This window comes from Lichenostomus cassidix, chromosome 7 (genome assembly GCF_008360975.1).
Source record: "Lichenostomus cassidix isolate B80296 chromosome 7, HeHo_3.0, whole genome shotgun sequence".
Classification (NCBI taxonomy): domain Eukaryota; kingdom Metazoa; phylum Chordata; class Aves; order Passeriformes; family Meliphagidae; genus Lichenostomus; species Lichenostomus cassidix.
In genome coordinates, this window is record NC_139488.1 from 19187322 (window position 1) to 19214635 (window position 27314).

General features: G+C 36.4%; 1 protein-coding gene across 6 annotated transcripts in view; it reads right to left on the bottom strand.

The window, feature by feature from the left end:
- B3GALT1 (beta-1,3-galactosyltransferase 1) overlaps positions 1-27314 on the bottom strand; it is a 184124-nt gene that overhangs the window by 40831 nt on the left and 115979 nt on the right. For 2 of the 6 annotated variants that reach the window (XM_085066552.1, XM_085066549.1), the window contains exons 3-4: positions 9529-9633; positions 9330-9381 (exon numbers count right to left, since the gene is read on the bottom strand). The gene's annotated coding sequence lies outside the window, so the exon portion shown is untranslated. The other 4 variants (XM_085066548.1, XM_085066551.1, XM_085066553.1 and 1 more) reach the window with 3 other exon arrangements.

The following is a 27314-nucleotide window of genomic DNA, read 5'->3' on the forward strand; positions in this document are numbered from 1 at the left end:
AGAATAGCTGGAGATGTATGTAAGTTCTGTGTTGTTACCCATTTTCTCTTGAGTTTTTTTTCCCCTCATAATTTCTGGATGGATCTCTTTCTTTGGCAGACTCCCAGAACAGCAAGTAACTATACTAGGCTGTTGGACATATGCTGTTAAAACTGATTGTCCGTGGCAGTGTTCAGACAATTTATATATTCCCTAAAACTTATTTTAAAAGGTCTTTTTGTTCACCCTCTATCTTAAAAGCCCATTTCAACAAGCATTACTGAGATTTTGATTTATTGTTCTGAGTGATGGTTTAAAATGTGCTGGTGCTTTCACAGGAAGATGAAAAATATACTTGTGTGTTATTTTTTTTCCCAACCCTGGCTGTGATTTCGGGTGCGAAAGCAGATTGTGCTTTTGTTGTACAAAGGCTTATCTGACATTCCCAATGACATTTAGGTGTGGATTAATATTTTGTTGATTATTTTTAGGCTAAGCATTACTAAATGCACAGTCTGAGTGTGTCACAAATCTCTTATTCAGACATTATTCATTCTTATTATATGTTAAAGGATCTGTGATTCCATAATTTCATTACAGTCAAATTATCAGCAGTTACCTGAATGGGATTACACTATACTAAGAACCTATGAATGATACAGCTTTTTTAGTAATAAGATTACTAGAATTCTGAGGATTCTGTCCATCAGCTGTTCTAAAGACGGCAACAGAGGTGACAGATTTGGGGAATGCTGAATCAGTGATGAAATATTTGCACTAGGAAAATGCCAAACTAAGTTTACAAATATTTTGTATTCATTAAGAGTAAAGATATATGTGGATATATTCAGACTGGGAATATAAAAAGACAATACTGTTAACCCATCACCAGACAATACCACCTCTCTATCCTTTTATTCAGACCTTTGAATTATGAGTCATCCTGTAATACAGTTAGACAGTCTTAACCAGCTACCCTGTAACTTTACCACGCCTTTGTCGTGTTTGCTAAGTCAACTAATAGTCTTTTTCAAATACCTTCTGCATTCTTTGATAGAGAAGCAGATGCCTTTGTGGTGCATTGAAGCAGATTTTTTTGGTAATGAAATTTCTAATCTGTGTGCATTTTAAACAAACTTGATGACTGATAAAAGAAAAACTACAGCCCATTGTGTAGCCTAAACATCCAGTGACTTGTGTGTTGATGCCTCTTGCCTTATTGTTTAATTCTTCTAAAGGCTATGTTGCTCCTGAAATACACACACACACAGTTGAAGTTCTATACATTTTAATAGAACATATGTATAATGGCTGATTCTTAGCACCTGGACTGACATTATCTTAACATGCAGTGGGCAAAGTTTGATCCTTAGAACCACTGATTTGCATGAGCTATTTATGCAGTAACATGTAGCTAGAGGTACAATGAATGTGCTATGTGATGACATTATAATGACAATATAAGACTCCAGATGGTCTCTTTAGATAAACAGAGCATTCAAACTAATACCTTGATACTACATATGGAATGAAAAGAAAGACCTTTTCTCTAATAATGTGTTCAAAGACTGATATTTTTAACTGCATACATGTGCAGTAAAATGAAACCTAATGTTGACATAGCTCTGAAGTAAATGAAAAGATGATTATATTATTGCAGGTATTGACTAGCATGCATTTAAATGACTTGTAGGTTGCATTCCTCTGAATGTGTTCTACAATTCTAATTGGTTTATGTTTCTTTAGATCTACAAAGAAATTAGCTTCATCTCTTTTCCTAGTCTGTTTGCAGAATAGAAATATACCTAAATATAAAAAAATCAAAACTTTTCCAGTAAACATGACCAAGCATCTACCAGAAGCTACCCTGAGGCAGGACATATATACATTATGGTTAACCACAGTGCTATCAAGCTTTTTTTTAATCAATACTTTTGTTCTGAGTCACTGTTCCCTTAAGTGACTTGTGTGATACTAACTCCTTTTTGGGTCAAGGAGCCTGTTCAGACCTTAAAGTTTCCAACACCTTTCTGAAAAATTGATAATCTATATGTGAAAACCAGGAATTTTGGCTCCATGGAGACATGAAGCAGCATTGTAAGTTTGAAATTATTAGACAATAGTAAACAAAAAATTTTATAACAAGGTAATTAGGCAAGTCAAGACGAATGAAAGATGTTAGTTAGATGCTCCCATTCCTAATCTCACTGCTCACAAAGGTGTCTCAGCACCACCTTTAGCATGTTCAGTCATTGAACCAGGAAGTGTTTTCCTTCCTTGCCTATCATGCCCTGATGCAATTTTAATTCTATAGTTATAGTCATTCCCTTTAAAGCTAACACATCAGATGCTGTTTTCTTCTTCAGAAATCCTAGATCTGGGTTATGAGCTTAAGCCATTTCCATACAATGGCAAGAAGAGCTTATAAGATCTGAAGTACCAACTTGGTAGCTTCAGTGCTTTGAATATTGATGGAACCAACATAAGTCTCGTAGCAAAGTGGGAATAAGCAATTTTTGCACTGCATATTGCTTGATTATTAATAAAAGCTTGAAACTTAGGGTAAAATTGGTGAATGGTAATGCCTGTCCTTGGCCACTATACAGTCTTTGCTGCCTGGGTAGGAGTTTGAAGCAGAGTTCTGTTTGGGCAACTCTGTGAGTTTGTCATTGCTCTGCCCTTTGGTTATTTCATCCAGAGATGCCAGAGATGCTCTAGATACTTTGTGCATTCAGATGCACCAAGAATTAAAATGGAATTGTCAAGCTTTTTTTTTTTTTTTTTTTTTTGACACTTTTCAATTCAATTTCACAGAGCATTTGTTGATATACTAGGGGCAGATATATCAAGATTGTTGTGTAATTGGGCGGGTATTAATCCAAGCACAGTTTATTTTTGTGCTTCAGGATCGTCTTGCACTGTACAAAACACTTAGGCTTCAGGCTTCGGACTTCAGCTTTAAACCTAAGTAGTAGAAGATATTGAGAACACTGTCATTAAGGTTCATTTCATACCTGTCATGAATATTCATAAGTTATGGTCTTGTGCCTTTGCAATGCATAGAAAATTATGGAATCAACTAGAAGATACAAGTTCTGTTAGACTATTTTTTTTCTAGCTTTACCAGAATAAAAATAACTGTCTGCTTGGAATTAAAGATACTCAATTGCACTTTTATCCATAAAACTGAAAAGGCTGAAGGATGTACAGTTACTACTGCATCTAAAATGTGTCTGAGTGTCAGTGTTGAATTGGTTTAAATTTTCTCTTTTATGATTTTCTATGATTTTTCTGTAAGTAGGATTACTATTATGTATGTAAGGAAATAGTTGGTTTTCCTTGTGTTTAGATTTTGAAGTATTTACTGGTGGTGGTGGAAAGGCTCATTATTTGCTGAAAATTAGCAGCAGCAGTAGTTCTGTGCAATGAATTTCACCATAGTGTTTGGTTCAAGATAAAGTAAAAAGAGAATTAGTCATATGTTCAACTTCTGCTTCCATTACTTTTCTTCCAGCGCTTTATCAGATATTGCTGATGCATATTCTTCTAAGTGAAAACAGTTAATAGTTGAACACATTTTAGCCTGAAAGTATTCTACTGGATGTGATGGATATGCAATGCACCTGGAAGGAATGTCAGCTAGTTTACATCTGAGCTGATGCATAGTTGAATTTTTTTTAACATAATCTTTCTTTAGTGTCACTTTACTTGGGCCAAAATCAATTTTGTATGGAAACGGTTTTACAGCTTGTGTGAGATGAACTTGTGCTTTTGATTTGTTTCCTAATAAGATGGTCTAGTTTAGCAACTGTGAAAGTTGCCTTTATCTGATGCATTTTATGGCCCTTTTGTCAAGATTAAAGAGATAAGTAAGGCAAATCCTCAGGGAAGTACTAAATATGCTGAGTTTTTTAGATTGCCAGTGCGAGATGAAGTGGATAAGTTTGACTCTCATGATGTAGTGTCTGTTCTGTAAACAAACAAAACCTCTTATCCACAGATGTTTGTTTGGACATTTTCCCAAAAAGATGTCTTCATATATGAAAACCCAAAACATGTGAATGTATTTTGTAGCTTGGCAACCAGAAGATGTGCAGACACTGTCAGAGAAATGCTGATCCTACATTTCATTCCCCTGTCTTTAGTGCAGGGGACACAGTTTTGCTGTGTTGTATTTTTTATAGAGATATCAGGGTGCTGAATTTTACAACATGGGAAGAAGAAATAGAAGATTCAGCAGGACAGGAACATTTCTATGTTAGTAGCCAAAACAATAAAATCTGCCCTAGAATTACCACTTTCCAGCAGCAGTAATTCCAACAAAGCCATAAAAGTATTGTTGAGCAGCTTATACATGAATAGATACGGATATAGAATAGTCCCTTTTAAGGTGAAGGGTGGGGGAAAGGAAAAATGCTTAATGACTGCTACTGGCTGGCAAAATGCTCTATGCAAATGAATAGAGAGGAATAATCACTGGTTGACATGTTGCTAGGGTTTGTTTGGGATTTTTTTATTTCATCTGTTTTGTAAGTTTAGTCTAAATGTGGAAGGTTTTGAAATCTACTTGTACATGGTGTATATGCTTATCCTATTATTCATTAAAAGGATTATTGAGTGTACCTCCTGTTTTAAGCTTTTAAAATGTACCCTCTATGTCCTAAGCTGCTTTTTTTTTTTTTTTTTCTTTTTCTGTTTTGTGAATTGATTGTCAAAATTATCCACATATACACAGTGAAATTCTGAGGTATGAACAGAGATGGCCTTATGCTGTCAACACTGCTCTGGCTACAAGTTCAAAACACAGCACCAAACAAACTGCTATAACAAAACTAGCTCTGTCCTAGCCAAAAGCTGTACAGTGTCTGAAAGGAAGGGACAAAGTCAATAGACAAAGAATTAATCCTATAAATAGAAATAGGTTGCCGTCCTAACCTGACCAGAAGAGATCAGAAGTTCCTATGTGAGCTATAAAGCAGTTGTATGTTACATGTAAGTGCTTTGGCACAATAAGAAAAGTAACAGACTGGCCATTAGCATGATGTATTTCAGTGTCCCACCAGTGGTTATCATGGATGAGTTTGCAACCTTGACATTACTGAGGACTGGGCTTATCTGTGGTTCTGCCCTGCACATTTCTGCAGTTCTTCTGTAACATATAACACCATTCAGTGCTTGTTTTGTATGGATGGATGTCAGTGTCCTCTGACCGTGTAGGAATAAACCAAGGAAATGCTATTTCTTTCTAGGAGATATGACACTTGCATAGAGTGAAATGTCACTTCTTTGCTTTGTAATGGAGACATGACCATTATACTGAGCTGAATATAGGTGCACTTTGTTTTTGTCTACCTAGCAAGCTGAAGAGCAAGTTCATGCCAGACTTTTGGCCCTCTACAGAGGGATAACCCTACCATATACATACATAATTAACTGCAATTTTAGTATAGCTCCTCAAGTTGCCATCATGAAAACTGCATTTGGTTTATTCTTTAATACATTGATTACAATAGATTATTCAGTAGCAGAGGCCAGGCCGAGTAACTTTTGCCATGCTCACGGCATCTGGACTGCTGTTCATAACTTTGAGGAGGTAAAAAATGTCCTGTTGATAATGTTCAACTTGATGGTACCAAAGGTGGAAAGGGAGAAAAGAAAAAGACGTGTCCCTCTGATGACTTATAAATCCCATTTAATCCTTCCAATTTATTTTCCTGTCTTTCAAAAGCCTATGTGAACACATTGTCAACATTTTCCATTTTTTCTTTGAGTTAATGCACACCATTGGTTTGTTGAATCTCCTACCTTGAGGACTCTCCTCTTTTTCTTTGCCAGGTTCTCCAAGTCATCATTCATACAACTTGCTTTATGTGATTACAGTTCTGTTCTCACCTCCAGGATGCCATTCAGTTTGAACAGGGAATTTTGCTTTTGGTAATGCAAGCTAATGTTTCAGTTTGTTTCCTTCTTGCCACCCTCTCTCTCCCCAGTTTGTATGTTTTTGAAGTCAGCTTTCCAGAAGAACATGAAACACCACACACAATCATAATTTTGTGTTAGTGAAGTTATATGTCACTGAACTAAAATTCTTAAGTGGAATTTTTAGTTAATTAAATACTAGAAAAATACAAAAAAATGCAACAAGCCCTGATAGTTTGAGATTAAGTTCCATCTATTTGACACTGACACTCAACTTCCAGTATTATGCAGATTTTCTGCATTAACAATAAAGTTTAAAAACCAGGAGTGAATGAAAAGCATGTTCTGATCAGTTGAACATGGAAAGCTAATATCCTGTAGTTTAGCACCTGTCTACGAACTAAAAGTCATACAATAAATTTTCAGGTTGTGGTTTCCTAGTGTTGAGTAGTTGGAAATTAAATAATTGCTGCTGTAACTATTTAAATACATTTTCTGTGTTCTAATTTTAAAGCTTTTGCTTTAAATGATCATATACATTCCTCCTTTTCCATGCCTGCTGCATCCCCTCAGACTTAGTTACATAATTCATTTTGCCCTTGCTTTGTGGTAGACTGAAGTGATAGTGCTGTTGCACTGTGAATCAGGAAGTTAGGACTAAGAAGGTGTGATTTATTTGAAGCTCAGGTAAATGCTGTTTAGGTTAACTTCCAGTTGATGTGAAATAGGTCTCTGATGGCATGGACTAGGGCTGAGCAAGGCTACAAGTGCTGCCTCTTGCTGCCATTGAGGGTTCCCTATATTTGTGCAAATATTCTACATTTCAGGGTAGCAGTATATAGCAAACAGAGCGTGTGTGCTGGGTTGTGTATTCCACCCTAGGCTGTCCTTTTTTGCACAGTTACATGTTCAGTTGCTTCAGTTTATTTTTGTCACAGAAAATGTGTATGCCAAAACTGAAGGGATTTAGAATAGTCCTTTTTAAGGTGAAGGGTAGGGGAAAGGGATAATGCTTAATGCTGCTCCTGGCTGGTGAAATGTTGTATGTAAATGAATGTATTTTGCCTTCTTCTGTGGACAGATGGTACTTTAAGGCAAATCTAAAGGTATTTCTTGCCATTATGATTTTGTAAAGCAGCACAGCAAATTGTCACTTTGTACACTGTTCTAACATTTTTTGACTGCTGGGTTGCTGCGCAGCACTAAAACTATGTGAATTATAGCTCAGTGCTGTATCCTAGTGAATCAATGTTTACAAGTGTCTGCAGCCATACAGATCGGATTTCTGAGTGACTCTGCCTGTGAAGAATAATCATTTCAGACATCTTAATCTCCCTCCCTTTAGCACAGATGTCTAAAAATAAAGGCCGTGGTTGAGCTTAATTTTGTGAAATCCAGCATGCAACTTTTAACTTGGCTGACTTCAGTGGATCCATCCAACCACCATCTCCTCCCAGCTCCCAAAGAAAATAACTTTCCTGACCAGCTCTGTTGCTATCCTTTTAATGGTGCTCTCCAACTCCGAGTGGCTGAAGGGCCTTCTATTTTGTCCTTTGCCAAGTCTCCTTTTGCCAATATATAAAGAGTTGCTATTTGCTCTAAGAAACAGTTTGATATTCACTTCTGCAGTGACTCTGGGGACCATTACTGTCCAAATACAGCAGCTGAGATGCCCTTTGAAACTGAGAAGCCCTAACACCCACCTTGGCAGGATTGACTCAGCGTATTTGAAATTTCAACCTCGCTGCTGACCCCTATATTGTGTCAGTTTGGGGGTTTGAAATTTAGCCTTGGATCAAACTTGTTTCTGAAGTTATATTTATAACAAAAGCAGGAGAATAAAGTTATATTAAAAGAAAACTTATACAAAATTCCTGGGAAGGAATGGATTAGGTTGCTGAGGACTCCCCAAGTCTCTGGTTTTTCAATTATGAATGAGAAAGCAATATGAGCAGCAGCTGACTTGCTGATCTCTGTCTTCACTTAAAAATCAGAGCTCAGGCATTAATTTAGAGGACTGAATAATTTTTTTTTTCACTAGAGCCTTTACAGTTCTGCCATTCAGTTAATTTTGATACTCTGTAGCACAGGAAATGCTACTACAGAAAGAATGCATCAGGGCTAATTCTGCTTTTAATGGGATTTGTAGAACTTTAACTGTTGCTTGTAAAAGAAGGAAGATTAGACCAGAAAAGATCTATGTGTTAAATATGAACCTGTATGATACAGATTTACTCACACCATTTTGAGTGTGAGTAAAGATTGCCTCTTGTTTTCTAGGGCATTGTCTAGTTTTCAGTTTAAATTAGTTTCTATTTATGGAACAGATCAAGATAAGTAGCTTGCAGATGTCTAAAAGATACATGTTTTTGCATGTAAGAGTTTTCTTGCTTTATCTTTATTCAAATGCTTAATTATTAATACTTTTTAAAGGACCACAGGAGGTATACACAGGAGGTTATTCTTTTTCTGTAGGGTTAATGCCTGCACTTTGGTTTTTTGCTTGCATTTGTAAGTACTTCAAACTCTACCATAGAAAGGAAAAATTGGCTTTTATTTATTTAAATGTGCATAAAGAATAAAATAATTGTAATCCTCTATTTTAATCAACTACATCATGGTAATGGATCTGTAATATGAAAGTTCTATTTTACAAAGTGCTATTACCAGCATTTGTTTCCATTTTTCATCTTGGAAAAAAATTTTATTTCCAACCTAAATACTTACTACATATTTTTAAGTTCCCTTGTATTATAAACATCTCTTCCCTATCTCAAGAGGTTAGGTAGTTTATTGCTTTTGACTCAAAACTCTTTCAGGCAGTTATGTTACTGAATTTTTTGTAAAATAATATGTTGAATTGGAAAAAAAAAAAAGGTAAGTAGAGTTACTATCACCCTGATCACAAAGTTGTGTGTTTAAATGCATGTTCCTGTGCACTGTATTCTGTATGCTAGTAATGAATATTCTATTCTGTATAAATTTAGTATCAGTTAAAAGACCTTTGTAGTGCAAAAAAAATGTAACTATTCCCTTTTAATGTGATGCCAATAATGAAGTGGTAAACGCATAAACCAAAGTATTTAAGTCATATAAGTATTCAAGTTTCCACGTTAGCACAGAAATGAAAGACACCATTGACACTGAGACACTTATATTTAAAGTGTGAGCCCTTTTATAGAGCAACAGCAACCCCCCTTCTTGACCTTTGACTGACCTCAGGTACCACACTGCCTTAAAGATGGGATAGTAGTGGAAACATCCTTTGTTTATAATATGCTGTAGAATAAATAGGTTTTAGTAGTACCTTTTGTATTTGAGCAATGCAAAATTTCTCAATAAATTCATTTCAGCCTTTATATTGTATCTTCCATTTTGGATTGTAAGGAGGGAGGACTTTCTTAGGTTTTATTTTCCTGTTAAAAACTTACATTTAGTGTAAAGAGTGAAATCCAACTCTTTAATCATTAACAGGCCAAAGAACTGTTGAAGAATAAAAAAAGTCGGTCAACACAGTTTAATAAAAGCTATGTAATCCAATGAAATAATGTATTAGTGTGCATTTATATTATTGTATTATCTATAAAGATCTAACCAGTCTATAAATCATAGAGTTATGTAGGTACTTACCATTTTAAAAGCAGCATCAAGTGGAATTGGTGAAAAATCCCCAAGGTGTAATCAATAATTGTTTGAAATGATGAGCCTTTATGGTATTATTTTGAAGTGCACCATCTGAAATCAGAAGAAATTTACTGACAGTTGTATATTTTGTTGAAAAAAAACGTTGCTCAGACATATATTAACTGCAGAATCCATGTCTGTTGCCTTCTACAGAATACAAGGAGAGTGATTTATTTTGAAAATGTCTTTTAGCTGGGTAACTAGGTAACTTACACTGCACTACATGAAAGAGTTTGGATTGCATTTTGTGAAGCTGAATTCCAGTGCAATGAGTGAAGGAAACAGATGGAGTAAGAGGAGGACAGATGGGTATCAAAAAAACTACAGCTGCTGTTTTCAGTACCTGTGCATTAACTGCCATAAATCAATTTGTTTTCATTTACTGAAACAGGAAAATCATAGATTATTAAGCCAAAGCACCACAGGTCCCAGAACCACTGTTTATTGAAAGCATCTATTTGTAGTAGGTAATAAGAGTCCTAAATGAGCTGTATGTGACAATAAGTATCTGAGGATGAGAACGTCACTGCCAGTCCAGTCATTTCATTCTGCCAGGGAGATTTAAACATCTCTCATTCTGTGGGGGGCAGATTAGTTGGTTATTAGTTGCTATGTTGGACAGCTTTAAAGTTTTCCCTGTGGGTAAAAGGTGGGCTCCTGAAGTGGTGCTGTGAGTGCTAAGGGACTGCTCTGCTACAAGGCTTCAAGCAGCCTGTGACAGAGCTGAATCTGCCCAGCCCACAGTAAAGGCTGACGGTGCAGGAGGCCACTTTGTCTCTCCTGCAGCAGCTTTGAATTGCAAGACATGAAATGGTGGTTTAGAAAATCAAAACACTATTACTATGTATATAGATATACCAGTAGTCCTTATTTGCTGCGTGGCACAGCTGCTCTGGCACATACTTGACCTTGACTTAATTTGATCATCCCTGTGGTTAAACAGGAAGTTCAGCTGAGAGCCAAGTAATTTCTCTTTACCCTTCACCCCACCAGTTACTGCTTAGCTTGTCGCTGATACTGTTGAATTTTTATATGAACACCTGTCCATTAGAAATTGGATGGTGTCCATCCAGACAATTTACATTTATTTTAGAATGTCTTGCAATTAGCAGACTCAGAAAATTGTAGAATGCAAATAGAAATCACCCTTGTATTAGAAATAGATGAGAAATGGAGAAATACAGGTCAGAATGTGTAATTGCTCTCGTTCTTGTTAAATTTATATCAGGAAGTTTTATGCCTACAGGCACTGCATAAAATTGCCACTATATTTTGGTGCAGCAAAGGCAGAAGTATGAAAAACTCTGTAACTTGAATATATTTGAATTGGTTTTCTGCCAGATTGTATCACACTTGCTTTTACATTTTCCTGTGAATGGTTTGAATTAACTCACATTTAAAAATTATTTTTCTGCATAGTTTTCTAATTAAAAAAAATTAGAGGTTAGAATCACTATTTTTTTGTAATAAAACATAAATCAAATATGGTGTTTTGTGATTATGTGTAAAAAGATTGATTAAGCTTTGTCCCTCAATCTGTTAAAAGCAATTTAGACCCTAATGTGGTAAACTCTGAAGTTTTTACCTTTGTTAGCTGTTTGTAGATTACCTTCCCAACATTGTCTCATTCAGGGTGATCATTGTAGTGCCAGCTGTTATTTGTCCTGAGGCTGGGCTACAGTCTTCAGCCACCAAAAAATTGTGTTCAAAATGCATCATTCTCCCACCTTTAAGGAAATCTCTAATAGATTGGCATGTAGCCTATGAATTGGGCAAATAGTTCAGGAGGGGTGTAATGGGATAAATAGGAAGCAAGATGGTTTGCCTTGGTTTCATAACTGAAGTGGAATAGAAATCATTGGTTGATTTCCTTCAGTTAGGAAATATTATTAATCTCAATCCATTTTTAGAATGGCTCTGTTTATGCAGATGCAAATATACTAGTTTTTAATAAATTTTTTTGAGTTGCAGAAATAAAAATATAGTCGCCATTATTTTTTTTCAGTGAGGCTTATTACAAAATTCTGTCTCTCCACAGTGACTGAGCTGCTTCTGCTTCCCCACTAATCACTCATTTCCTGGTCTGAATAAAGTAAGTGTGAAAAATTTCCTTTAAGCAGGTGGGAGATAAACTGTAAACTACACAGCATTCTTAAGCAATTGATCTGAAAGAGACAGTTTAAAATCTTGACCAGGGTCAAAAGAGTGAGAAACTATTTCTGATTTCTGTAGTTCAAAATTGGAAAGGAATTGTAACTTATTCATTCTAAAAGCATAGAATTGCTTTGGAATAAAACTCAGACTTGAAGTTACGATTTACTGCTATAATTCTTTTGAAAACAGTCTTTCAACACACAAAGCGGTGACTTCTAAACCCCTGTTAAAAGTAATGGCCACTAATGACTTTGCCCTAGTAGATAACTCTTCAGTCAATTGAAATCTGGAAGTAGTGTCAGGAGCATCTTGATACCAGTATGGGAGAGCAGTGTGATTATTTTGGTGTATAAGTTAGACTTGAAGAATCCTGGGAAAGGGAAAGGGCTGCTGTCAATACTTCTCATCAGTAAGTTTAAGTGATATGCAATTTCATTTATGTATTTGATTTGTATTCAGCACAGGCTGAGATTGCCTTTTCTCAAACTACTTGATCATTTTGAATTCCCTGGAGGGAATGCTTTTAGAAAAGACAGCAATCTTGTACAATGCTCTTGCTGATGACAAAATCTGGGGCTTCTTGCTCTGACATATAGAGAGAAAGAATGTATATGTACTGCAGAGAAGAGAGCTCTTTTGTTCAAGACCTCCTGGCAGACCTCAGCTATTAAGTGCTGAAGACTGTTACCCAAGGACTAAGGCCAGTTTAGATTGCAGCAAAAAGGAAAACTCTCTAAAGTGGTCAAAACTGAAGTGCTCGGTCTTGTTTCTACCCACTACGAAAGATGGTGTGATGGTGTTAAATGTTTCCTGGAGCTACCATCCCTGTGGGTTTGGTTACACTGTTCTTTGTGCTCAGGAAGAGTCCATACACTTTTGCTTGTTAAGGTAATGTAAGATGGCTTTGAAACAGCTGTGGGACACACATGGGAAAAGGAAGGTCACAATTGTCTTACAAAGTACAAATGGGAATAAATGTCCAGTGTATTCACTGCTTTTGGAGCATCTGTCACGAGTGTCCAGAAAGATTCCAATATAGGAAATTACTCTTCCCAAAGAGTTGTTTCTTCCTCTGTTTTTGTCAGACATCCTACTGTTTGCAGTTAAATTGAGCTTTATCAGGTAATCCGACAGTTGAAACAAATGTGTTATGTTCACCATGTGTATGCAGTATGTATAAATTAGTCTAAGGGACTAGTTAGTCAGTTAACCAAACATCAGATTTGATTCTGTATATGAAATCAGAATTTTATATTTAAGCTGTAGGTATCACATTTTCAGATAATGAAAAACCTTTCAAATAACTTATTTAGTCTGGTTCTGCTTTGTTATTTCACTGTTAAACAGCAGATTAAAAAGGAAACTTAGAGTTCAATATATTTGTGGGTGTTAACACAATTTCTGTTGTATCTTTGGGATTCTCACTTAATATTCTTTGTTACTTATTCCAAAATATTTAAAAATTAAAAAGATCCTGGGCAAGCACTTTTTCTCCTTCATTTATTGTTGAGATTATTGAGATTACAACTTCTTTATGAGGGGAAAGATGGAGGTATAAAGGCTTGAGGCAAGTTTTAAAATTTTCAAGCCATGGCTAAAGTTAGTTTAGGCCACTGGGCGTGGGCTTGAGTGAATGTAGGGACAAGCTGAGAGGAGGTGGTTAAGTCCATACAATGAAAAGTCAGCTTAGCAAAAATATCAAAGGAGTGTGTAGGGAAAAATAATCAAGTGTGAAAGGGTTGAGAGGTTTTCTGAAGATAACACCTGTCTAACTTATTTTTTTCGAGGCACTGATTCCATGATCCTCCACATTTTCTTTTGTCCTAAATTTCTCACTAAATAGTCATATGAAAATATTGCAGCAATTAATCAGGAAGTGTGGAATGTCAAGCTTTTGGGTGAAGAGGGGAATGTAGGGGCAGTATCCAGAAAGATTTGTAGAACACTGAAGAAGAAATAGTGTGGAGAGTGAAGATAAAGTTTTTGAATATTTGGCTTCAACAGTCAAGTGTTGATAATTTAGAGTCATAGAAACAGGAGTCAAAGCACCTTGTCTGTATATGGTTAGTAATGGACCATCTGTGAATGAGATAATTTTTAAAATATCAATTTCCGAATTTCTGTCAGTACTTTTTTCTGCCTTTAGATAACTATATTAGCAGAATAATAACTCATGTTTTTCCTTGGGTACTATAAAAATTTATATATATAACATTTCCTACAAGTACAAAATACTGGCTACATACGTAAGAAAGTGTTAAGCAGACAAGCTTTGTAAGGAGCCTCATTTTCTGATGATGCATGTTCTGCAGAATGGCTATCATGATAGCAATAGGAGAATGATGTATAACTAAATATCACAACAATGAAGATTGTATTTAAGGCACATTCATTTTCCCCAGCCCTTCCCCCACCCCGATATCCACCTTGCTGAAGAATTTCTCACTGCAAAGGATGATACCTGGTGTATGACTTGTTTCGTGCTAGCTGTCTTTCACAGATCTTTGTGTGACCTTACCCCCTTGACTCAATCCGGAAGGAAAGGTGGAAGATCATAAGCCATTATATGGCCTTGCACTGGAAAGTGGGTGTTCCAATGCTAGATTTTTGCCATGCATTTAATCAAGCCAGAGTAGTTCAGTAAACTTCAGCAGTAATATTTTTAAGCAAACATAGAGCAGTTATGGTCGCTATCATAATTGCAATAATTAAGGCTAAGGACTGATGAACTGTTGATGAAGAACTAGAAACAGAAATGGCTATGTTTAAAACTTTTAGAATGAAATGTTTTGTTGTTTCTGTAGCTGTTTCTATAAACCTAGACTTCAATCTCAAGTGTTGGTTTGTTCTGATGGTATTTCCATTTGGAAATGTCATGTCTTTCAGGAAAAATTTTATTCCTAGAAGATCTTGAATTGCAGCCTTTTTAAGCAAATATTTTGCTTGTGAAGCTGAATGGAATTCTAAATATACCCCACTCTAAATTTCATACTTTTTAAAAAATGCTTCTATCAAAATACGGACTCAGAGTTAGGAAAAACCCCCAATATCTCAAATTAATCTAAACTAATATAGTAGAGTATTGTGTGTGTGTGTGTCTGTACATGACAATGTAAGTCTAATAAACCCAGCTATAAATATTAATTTCTTTTGTAACCACTCTTTCATATTGTAAGTAGGGCATTTGTATGCTGCCTTAGATGAAGTGGTTGAGTCTTCATTGAGTAGCAGCAGGAGCAGAATTTTGACTGCTTTTTAAATAGCTGTTCATTGCAAAGTTCATGACATCCTTACTAAGCTGAAGCTCTTCTGAGTTTAGATGAAATAATGACCCAGGTCTAATCCTGCAGCCTACAATTATTTGAGTTATTTTTGCTTTGTGCTGAAGTCAGCAAAAATTTATCACAGGTCAGGGACCTAGAACTGGCTTTTTGTGTTTGTTGAGCACTGTAATTCCATGCCAGCTTGACTTATAGTTTTGTTCCTGACATCTTGCTATGTTTCTGTCTGTTTTATATGCAGTGACAAAGGTTGAGTGTATTTTAAACAGACACTTATCATAATATTTTACAGTCTCATTAAGACTTTTGGCCAGTCTGATATACCGTTTCATTTTTTTTTAATGCATTTCCATTTTTTCTATATTTTCTACACATACTGAATTTAGAGGAGACTTTACTTCATGAAGTGTCTGCTTTTGTTACAGTCATTTTACACTTCTTTCATCATTATTGCATGAGATTTGTATTGAGTATATAATTTAAATTGCTTCTTGCTCTGTGTTCAATCAAAGCATGAATCTTCTGCCATAATACTTTCATAAAAAGAAAAAAAAGAAAGCACTTTAACAGGACAAGGGTGTTTTAGCATGGTGTGCCAATGTGAAAAGCCATACTTGTGTATGCAGGTTTGAATCTCCTACATCTTGGCAGTGTCTTAAATTTCTTAAATGGCTGATGAGTATTTGGTTTTTTATGTGAAGGGTTTCAGGACTTCTGCCTGCAGTCCATAACACAAAAGCTTCCGGCAGCATTAAGACCCTTATTGTGCTGGCTGCAAGTCCCAAGGCAGAACAGGCAGGGAATCAAAATTGCTGCAACAGACATGAAATCCTGGCTATGCTGACTTCAGTGGGAGTTTTGCCATAGATGACAGTGAGCCAAAGCTTTAATCCAGAAGTAGTCTTCCCTTGTTGATAATCCTAGTGTATGCCCTAGGGAAGCTTTTGCTTCCTTGCTGCCACCCAGACTGTGTTTGTTTGTGCAGAGAATGTGTAAGTCTCTTATGGTGTCACACTGTGCCTTTCATAAGCACAGCATTTCTGGGAATGAAATTGGGACAGAGAAAAGAAACCCTAAGTGTGGACACATGCTGTCTTGTTGCTCATGTCCTAAATCAATCCCAGGAATGTGGATCAAGCATTCTGACCTGAGCAAGATTAGCATCTTGAGACTGCAGAGGAGGAAGTCATCAGTGACTGCAGCCAGTGCATCTCGCAGTCCCTGCTTCTGCATTTGCAGATTACTCCTTTAGTGGCAGACTTTTAGTATGGGAAGCAGCAGTACATTCATTAATTCAGTCCTACATAGCCCATGCAGACTGAGACATGTAAATGTGGTCTAGTGAGCTATTCTCAGAGACGCTTCATACATTTTTATATTAAATGACAACAGCAAATGGGAAGTGTTTGATACGTTTTTAGTTGTGTGGAGGGTGTGTGGTGTAGTATCAGAATTTGCTTTTTATCAGTGCTGATTGAAAGAGGAAATGGTTTCAAGTTGTTCCAAGGGAGGTTGGGATTGGATATTAGGACAAATTTATTCACCGAGCGGGTTATCAAGCACTGGAACAGGTTGTCCAATGAAGTGGTTGTGTCACCATCCATGCAAGTATGTAAAACGTGTAGATGTGGCACTTAGGGACAAGGTTTAGTGGTGGACTTGGCAGTGTTAGGTTGATGGTTAGACTTGATGATCCTAAAGTTGTGGTTTTTTATGTTCGTATTTTTTTTTCGTATTTTTTTTTTTAAAGATTCTGTAAGAAGAAAAAAAGATAAAAAGGACTCCTTGTCCTTTGGGGAAAAAACATTTATTTCTATCAGGTGAAAGTGTTCCCATTAGAAATATTCTCAAATTGCCTGTTTTCCAACAAGTACTTATTCTCATGTGCATCCAATCTAAAACAACATTTTGCTGCTTTGTGAAATTGAATCAGAGATTTTCAAATCCTATCAAGTACAAAGTAATAAACCATTACTGCTTCACAGTGCAGGAAGTAAAAATAATCTCTGCTATGTGTTACTGTCTTAATTTAAAAAAAACCTAGAAAAGTAATTAAAGCCATTTTGGGGAATTTTTGGAGTTAGTGTTTGCTGCCTATTTTTATACATCTCAAATATATGAAAAGAAATTGCTGTTGCTGCTTTTGTGGTACCAGAAATTAAATTTGAAACTTGTTTACACAGCTAACAGTTCATTTATTTCATACTGAAGGTGGAAACTTAGTATTTTTATCTGTAATGAACTGAGAAGGCTTGTTAACTTCAAAGCATTGCTGCAGTGGTTTATCCCATATGAATAGAAATTTATAGGTACAATACATGTAACCCTTTTGCTTATACAAGCCTTGTGCAAATTTTACAGAAAAACAGAAAAAAACAAGTAGTGGTGCTATAATTAACTTCACAGAAAATTACCAGATTCATTCTCTTACTTCAGTCTTCGCAGAACTTACTTCCTTTCTACACAGATCATAGGCGGTGGCAACCCAAAGAGCACTTGCATGTTGGGTAATCATAATTTTTGGGTCTGAATGTGAGATACTCCGCTAGCTGAGCATTATTCTAGATTTAGATCTCAATCAGTTCCTTCAACTGCTATTGAATCTTTGAACCCTTACAACATTCAATTCCTTAGTAGAATTCAAGTATTAATGAAGTAAATAAAATAGTCTTGCATCATCCAGAACAATTAGGTGTGTACAAACATGAAAGATGTGTTCTGAGATAATGTTTCTGGATTCCGATATATTTCGCTTGTATTTTGGGAGCAGAAATTAAATGGTGCTTCTTCTGCATTTCACAAGAAGTTCTGTTTATCTTTCTTCTTTTGTGTAGTTCATAGAAAAGGTTGGTCTTTGAGAGGACATCCTTTCAGGAAATAATTTTTGCTTAGTTTATTTAAACCTCTTTTTTCAAATATGTCTGTGTGTGGCTTTTGCTATTATGTATTTTCTAGTCTCATACCACTTTTTTTCCCCCAAGCCTTATCTGCTTATCACTAATTCCTGTCTGAGCACCTTACATTGTAAAATGACACTTTAAGTCTCATTAGCAAGACACTGGATATTTCTTCAGAATAATCCATTGCATTTTTATTGTGATGACCAGAGAATAAAACTGTTCCTATTCCACAATAATTTAACTCATTCTAATACTCTCTTAATGCCAATTCTGATTTCATGTGTCTATTCCTTGAGCTATCTGCATCAATTTCATTTTTCTGTGACAACGCACTGTACACTTCTATGCAGGTATATAAATAAAAAGCAAGAAGCTGACATCTTTCACGTATTTCAAATGTATTTCATACCCTTTTTTTCTGTTATACTTGCTACTAAACTTCTGTCTCTATATCTGTTGCTTGTCTTATTTCCCATGTCCCTCTGTTCCTTTTCTGTCAATTGAAAGAATTTCCAGCTGCGGATGAAGTGTAATACCTCTTCTTCCTGTGTGCTGATGGGTTCACACAGGCATTGCAGCCAATTTTACTGCTATGGTATATAAAATAAACTGTCTACAGCCACATATTTGCTTTCACACCTATATAGTACTACTTCTTTCAAGCAGTATGTCTACATATAGGGAGAAAGTTGAGGATCTCACTAAAATCTGTCTCTGAAATGAAGACAAGGCTAAAAACCCAGACAACACCGATGGGCTGAGACCACTGTGAGCTCAAAACTCTCAATGCTCCAGTGTGAACTCAAAGCTCTCAATCACTCCACCTACTACATAGCAGTATCTAAGTGTCCATGTTATAATAGTGCATGGAAATTTTCCTATGTTTATAAACTTCAGACGGACATTCACGTAGTCTTTTTTCAATATGCAACTACAGCAGTCACCTGGATGTAACTGGTCTCCCAGGATTGAAGACTGGTGTCAGGCTGACTGATAGCTGCCTACCTATCAGACATGGGAGCAAATTGCAGTCATTGCTCTGGGCACTTGGCAGGTTGCTTTTGTACTCGCTGCATGTTACTGTGCCTTGTCCCTGTGGCTTGCTTATTATCCCTAATCTTTAGCCCCTGATTCTTGCTCTTACTCCTAGAACTCCCACTTGCAGAGCAATCCCACTGTGGATTTTGCTCACTTAGCTTCTTTCCCGGCAATACTCCCATTTCTCATACTCTAGCATTCCATGATTTGTCCAGTTCTTGACTTAGGATCATCTTGACTAGAGCTCTCATCTATTAAACAAAACAGGAAGTTGAACAGACACTTTGAAATTTCTGTATGAGTAATTTAACACTTTCTTCAGGTGATTGTTGTAAACTGTTCTGTCTATCTCTGTTAATGTTGTCTATTCATTCAGGTTTTTTATAATTGAAGGTAGTTTGACCTTAAAAAAGTAATCTGTAAGCCCTGTAATGCTTAAAGTTGCACTTTGAATTTGTAACCAAGGAGATTAAGACTTGCTTGTAAACATGTTTGATTGAAGGATCTGAAAACTTGAGACAAATACCTTATAAATAATGTGAGATTTCTAAGAATCACAAATGATGGTGAAAATATGGTCTGTTAAACCAAAAAAGTGACAGGACTTATAAATCCAATAAAAGAGTTATGGAGAATAAGGGAAAGGAGTGGCTACTTGGAGTGTCAGCAGAAATAGTTGATGCGTGTCAGTTTGAATTTTATTCTCATTTAGCAATATATATATTAGTAAAGATGTGTCTCTGGGTTGTTTTAAAATGTAAATGTGTCAACATTAAAAATAGATATATTATAAATTATATCATACAGAAGGATAGAAAAAAGACAACAAACAAATTTGTAATGGTGAGGTAAATCAACAAACCCTCAAGTGGTAACAATGAGACCTTTAGGAGTAATAGATTGCTTCTTGTGTATTTGTTCTTTTTTATTTCCTTTTCCAGATGTTAGGCAAAATCCTTTGGATTTTGCAAAAATACCACTGATGTATGCTGTAGTTATAACCTGTTCAAAGACCCACTGAAATGGTGCAGAGCTTTTTAATTGAACTTCAGTGCTCACTGCTTATTTGGTTGTAAAACAACAAAATAGTCAATGGATAACGAAATTAAAAAAGATAGTTCTGGATCAGAAGCCCTAAATAGAGAAATGTCCTAAGTTAAAAAGAAGCTTGGTTTAATCTTGTGTTCACTTCTAATGCACAGAAGTATAATCCTGTCAACAAAGGAAGTGATTTAGACAGATGAAAATAAAATGCCTTTGTGTACATAGGCTAAATCAAGATTTTCATATTACTGAGCTGCACTGTGCTTTTTAGCATTAGTGTTACATGTGAAAAAGTGAGCTAACCAATTTTTTTTACCAGTAAATTCAGCCAAATTTGAAAGAATTGTAGACTTGCTAAAGATCCCACTTCGTGAAAACCATCAGCGTGGATAGAGGAGAGACCAAAATTATTTTCCTGGCCTTTTCTGAAAAGAATGACTTGGTTTCTGTAGGTTCTGTTTGATACCACTTAACTGGTCAGTTTTAATATACATACTGAGCACTGTAGTGGCTCAAATGGAGAGAGCAGGGGCAGTGGGACTGCTGAGGATGTTGCTTTAGAAGATATTTCTGTGATACTCCTATGAGATGCAGGAGCATTACCTGTTACATCAGCATATCTCTGTCAATGTTGGCCTATCTTTTTACTTATCTTTACTACAATGGGGTTCAGTTATTATTTTACTTAACAAACTACATTAAGGATATTTGAGAAATAAATAAATAAATTTGAAACAATTTAAAATGTGAATAAGTTTAGCAGGCTCTGCTATGCATTATTCATACTTTCCTCCCATGGTAGTCTCAGTGTGGACAAAATAAACTGGAGGAACTGGGGACAGAGTTCTTTAAAATTTGGAAAAATATATGTGTATTAAATTGGAGGCAAGAATAGCTCAACTACAGAGCCACTTTTTAATTGCAAACATTGCTGTGGCTGCTTTTGATATCAATTGAACTCATGGCATTTTTCAGCATTACCAATGGAGGCAATACACAGAGTACTGCAAAGCCTGACAGCATACAGTATATTGTGTAGTATCAGTATGGATGCAGTGCCCAGGTTTTTCCTTAGAAATATATATCTGAAGGTTCTGATCTTCTAGATTTATCTGTGGTATTAGGGTCTCATGGGCACTACCACACAGGCTTCTAATCTGTAGAACTGAAATGTGAGATCATAATCTAAGCAAAGAGAAATCACAAAACATAACTCTATTTAGGACCTTCTTTTGCTTTAATACTTTACTACTTTGGTGACTGAGTTTTTGTGTATGTGTGTGTTTGTGAGATCTAGCATTTACTGTTGGCTTGTTTTGTGTAACAGCATGCTGTATCACTAATTGTTATTCATAGTGGGTTTTTCACTTCCTATTTTTCGGAAGCTGTTTGAATGCCAAATAGTAGCACTCATCTGTCAGAGAATAGATATGAATCTGGGATTGTAATTAAATGTAGCTATAGTACATGCACTTAAATACTAATTAAACCACACTGACTCTGAGGTCATAATCTGAGTGATTATAACTAGACTCAAATCATGAACAGATCTTGTCCATGTAAGATTTTTTCATTCTAATTTTTGTCTTGCATAGAAAATAACTAAGAAGCTCTCATTCAAAAGAGAATTTCTGTCTCAAAGTTCTTACACCATAAACAAAGCCTTTTGAAAGATTTGATCTTCCACCATTGGAATGCTATTCCAAATTGTACTTGTGTTAGTTTGCAAAGTGTTTCATTAGTTTTATGAGGATTTTTGTAACAAATGTATGTTAGATCTGAGAGAGGAAACAAGGCTATATTTGCAGTTCCCAGAACTTCTCATTGTAATAGCTTTCATTCAGTTGCTAGGAGCTTAGCCAAACTTTTAAAGTATTTGGGCTGAGATGTGTTTGTCTTATGATACAAACGTCAATTATGTGAGAGCACACAATTCTTCTCCAACTTTTTCCCTGCCTGCCTCATTCAGGTCACAAGATGGATAGTACTCATTTAACAGACAGTTTGCAAATATGTAACTTAAAAATGTGCTTCATTCACTTTGTGGCCCCCTGGCTCACTGCAGGGTTCAAATCTTTCTCTGAATGTGACACTATTGATTTCCACATAAGACTGATGGGCTCCATCAAAACTACAAATGTGTCTCCATTTTATAATACTCTTGTGAAATGAGTGTTTATTATTATTATTTCTGGTTTACAGCGTGGTACTGTGGCACAATAATATATCCTCAAAGCACAGACCACTTCGGGTGACTAATGTGAAATAATCATGACCTTATTTCTCAAAGAGCACAATTTTTAATATTTGTCCAGAGCTGGAGTTCTTAATACTACCAAGTCAATTTACTTAACTTGCCCCTATGAATTCTTAAAACTTCTGCAAACCTAAGCCTCTGTGTGCCAGTTTGTGCGCTCAGAATACGCAGCAGTTTTGACTGCACCAATGTGCCCAGGGTCATGCAGGAAGCAGTGGCAGAACTTTGAAGGAAATTCAGTTCTCTGCTCTGCTTTCTTTAGCATAAGACCTAGAGCTCCTTTCATTTCTGTAGCAAAGGAAAGTGGGATTACAAGCATCAAGGTCATTCTCTAAACATCTGGCTTTCATCCTCTGAATCTCATCTTTTCTGTGCTCTGCAGTGACAAGATTTTTCTTTTTAAATTGTAAAATTCCAACACTTGATATTTCACTGATAAGTAGGGGTCAGTAAGATGTATGCTTAATTTTCACTCTTATGCCCTTCTACTCTTATAGAAGAAGTAATTTTATTTAAGTAATATGGAAATCTTCTCATGGAAATCTTTGTTCTTGGGTTTAGCTTAAAACCCCCACTGGCATTTTTACTCCAGTCACTTGCAAAATGCACATGCTTGGGATCTATATGAGCAGCCCATGCTGTTTTTTGTTTTAAAATTATATCAGTATTTCATGTCCATGTTGAGATACACTGGATTTACCTAATGACACATTTTAGAATTCCTATCTGGCGATATCTTCAACACATCTCTACAAAAATAATTATTTGATGATAAAAGCTGGAAATTTCTGAGTAAATTTGCCTTTTTTTTTTTTCTTTGGTGTCCTCATGTGAGCAGCCTACTTTTCAAAATTTGGAAATACATAGCCAAAAGCTTCTTTTACAAGGTGGAGAAGTGCCCAAGCCCCTGCTCTGGGGCTAAAAGTCTGGACCTGGGAGGCTCTGCTGCTGACACTGGTTTAAGCACCCATGACCATGTGGTCCTGCCCTAATGTGGCAAAAGACAGCTCTCCCAGTTGTGTTGGTTGAAATGTATATTATACTGACATAGACCTACTAAACTGGGAAAACAGTTTTTTCTGGAGAGTTATTTTTAACCTGGATCAGTTCATTACATGCTTTGTAGCAGAATTTCACAAGCATTTACAGTGATTCAAAGGAAAGGCAGGAACTTCTTAAGCCAGCTTTTCTCTGAAGTCCATTGAATGCAGAATTACGAGTCAAGCATTGCAGTATGACACCTAATTAACATCCTAAATCCTGTCTGTTTGTGCAGTTAGTTACAAATACTGTCAGTTCAGGTCAGGATTAACATTTTGTCTTATCCAAACCCACTTAGATGCAATCTGTGTTTATAGTGGCAAAACTGAGCTATTGTGCCCAGCTTTTATGTATCAAATGGAAGAGGATGGAGATCAGACATTGAATTAATTCACAGGCAGAATTCTGCTGCTGCTATTGTTTAGTTTGTTTTTCCCACCAGAACAGTTGTAGGACATGTATTTTAAGGGACATAAAACCAGATACACAAGATAGTATCCATTAACCTAAATTAAGCTTCAGGAAAATGAGTGTCAAGAACAGAATGAGGAATTTTTTATGTCCTGTCATTGGGACAATGTGGCTATCTGGTCAGCTGTGGTCCAACTGAAAAAAAATCTGATCCATGAGATAAAAATGAGAAAATTAGTTTTGTGTGTGTTTTGGTTTTTGGAAATCTTCATAATATACATCTAATTAATCTTTTAAGTTGTCGCACAAGACTCAGGAATAAGGCTGCACCCTACACTTCATTATGAACCACAATGCAGGGAGGCATGACCATGGTCATGAACAGAATATTCAGTACTCTGCAAGTAAATGGAGCCCTATGTCCTTAAAACCTGGCATTTCCATATTAATAGGTGGGCACAGTGGATGAGAAGCTACCACTTTTACCCTGTTTTTTTTTAAATGGGGCCACAAAAAAGTTACCTGGTTTTTGGTTTTTTTAGGAAATAATTATTTTGGAGAATCTGAGCGGCTAATTTGTTTTGTTCATTTGTATCTTATATGGCTTTTGCTACCTTCCTGGTTCATGCATCTCTAGGTCACCAGGGAAAGGGAAAACACTAAATAAGTACAAACGTTGGTCTTAAGGTTGTTCTAATCAGTAGGAAGCAAAGATTAGAAAACCTACATGTGTTAGGCAGAATGAACAGTTTTCTATTATTCTTTAAATGGTAGCGTGGAAAGATGGTTGAGGGTAAAATTAGAGGAAATTGAGAAGTTATATTCACATCCTAACAGAAGTTATAACAGTACAGAAATTAAAGTGTAAGATGCAGTTGTTGGTTCCTGGATGGAATGTGGTTGGCATGCTTGAGACCTAGTCCATGATGATTCCCCACACCCACAGTCTGCAACCAGAGCACCCACTAAGGTGGAGCAGAGGGGAGGCACCATGGCTGGGCTCTAGTGAAATCTTTGCAGGGAGGGGAACTTGATGGTACTCTGCAGCTGAGAAACCACATAGCACCTGTCAGCCAGGGGAGAGAGGGGAGGATGTCCTGCTGCTGAGCCAACACCTGTGGAGAAATCCCTCTCCTTAGAAGAAGCTGGTTACAGCCTAATTGTAATATGAGCACACACCTCCATCCCAAAGTGCTGCCAAGGTGCAACCACCCCTCTCTGGGCATATTTTCTATATATTTTTTTTACTGTATCTTTAAAAGCGAAGAGGGAGAATTTTACACCAATCATTAAAAAAGGTATGTAGGGCTAGAGTCACTCAAGTTCCACCTAAACACCAAGAAATTGTATAAAAGTAAGTTGAGAATGGGGGAAAAGTTAGGGAAGACACCATCATAACTGCTGGGATTAGTAGACAAGCTGAATCTGTCTTCTCACCCATAGGAATGCCTGCTGGGTAAGAATCATGTTCTGTATGTGCTAAACACTTTTATTGGAGGAAAGAGCTTGTCTGTATATTTCTTTGAATATGTTTTTGCAGTCAGATACCATCACTTACAATCCTGGAACCTTAACCTGTCACAATTTTATATTAGTAAAGACTGCAATTTTGTAAAGTGTTGCTGAGTCCTTCATGGGCGCTGGCAGTTGTTGGCAGTGGATAACATACTCACATAAAGAGGAACACCCACTAAGGGGTCATAAAGTGGTGAGGGGTCTCCCGGGCAATGCCAGTGTGTGTCCCTGAGTAAGTCAGTCAAGCCACCCTCCAATCCAGCAGGACTGCTCAGTGAAGGGTCCCCCTAATGGGACACTGACAGACTGGCTGGGCACAAGGGTTCCAGCTTCCCTGGGGCGCTGACAGATGAGTAGTGAGTTGAGTAAATATCCTCACACTAAGGGTAGAGGAAATCTCCCCTTTTCACATGACACAGTGCTATAATCTGTAGTTTATTACAGCTAAATAGAGATGGTGGTAGCAAAAATAAGTCAGCAAATCATACTGAACTGCACCCTGAAGCAACTGTTTTACTAACAGTGTCTTTCAATCTATCATTCAGAATTTCTGCTATTTTTGAATTTGATGCAACTACTTAGTTTCATAAAACTTCAGCTTTTTGTTTTGTATTTATCCTCAGTCAGTTTTTGAATTAATATAACCATACCCTTCATAAATCATAGAATCGTTTGGGTTAAAAGGGACCTTAAAATTCTTCTAGTTTTAACCCCCTCTATATATATGCAGAGTAAAAACATTAAAAGTAAGCCTTCTTGTACATTTAGATAAACCCATTACTGAAGGTGAGAGGGAGAACCCTAATTTTTCTTTCTCAGTAACAACTTTAAGGAGACTGCCTGAAGACTGTAATCAAATGAAGAGATTTTGTCCTGCTGAGCAGCTGTCAGTAAGAAGGTTCTAAACTCATATTAAATGTCTTTCAGCAAAATATTGTCCACATCTGAATAGGAATTTTTATTTTCTTTACAATATTGTAATAAGAAGTATTTCTCTAGAAGTAATCCTTCATCAGCAGTGTTTGGAATTATTCAGTAGGCTGCCAAAAGGAAAAAGAAATCATTTAGACAATGTAGTGTTGCAAGGTGACACACAATTATAGACCTGCAGCAATGTCACCAGTTAGATGTTATTAATTTTTGTTAACTTCATGGAGCTTGCTTTAATATTCAGGAAAGAGGAGTGCAAAATTGAAAACATGTAACTGGTTGCAAAACTATTTTTATAACCCGAGGAAAAATAACTCGGTCCTGGAAGATTAAAGTCCCAAATGTCTGAGATTGGTAATAAATAAAATATAATTCTTCTTTCTTCCAGTGAAGCATGCACATTAATTCTGTGTGTATTCTTTGCCAGCAGTTGGAAGTAGGCTTGGTAGAATTTTCTTTCTATAATCAGTGTCACTTATCTACATCTCTATGGCAGTGCTATTGCAGGCTTACTAAAAGGTTTTTGAAGAACTGCTGACAGATACAGATTGTCCTGATGAACCTATCCTGGCAACACTGAGAAAAACACACCTCAAGGAGGCTGAATTCACTGGGCCACTAGAATTTATTTAAAAAGTAGCACTTTTCACAGCTAACTCCTATATTTCTAAAGGGAACCATAAATAGGAACAAAAAGAAGAATCACAGGATATGTATTTACTTTTTAGTACTTTATCTATCACTGCCTGATGATGTGAAGTGGACAGCAAATGCACCTGAAGAAGTCTAAGCTAATTGGCCATCAGGTACCTATAGTGTATAATGTATTTGGGAAGGAGATGTGAGGTCTGACATCTTATGACCAAATAGCTATATTTGTACTGGAAATCCATTGTGGTTATTTTTCTTTCAGTTTAAATGGCAACCATATTTAAGAACTTTAAAAATTTTTCTTGATCTTACACATGCACTCACTAAAGCCTTTTTTTGCTTAAATAGTGAAAGTGATGTGTTTCTTCGTAGTATCTCAGAAATTCATTGCAAGATTCACTGGCATTCCCAGTGTCTTAAAAAATGTGTTATGAACATTAAACCCAGTGACAGCACAGTCTAAAGTGAAGATGCTGTGATGGTATCTTGCTATCACTCAGGAGCTGACAT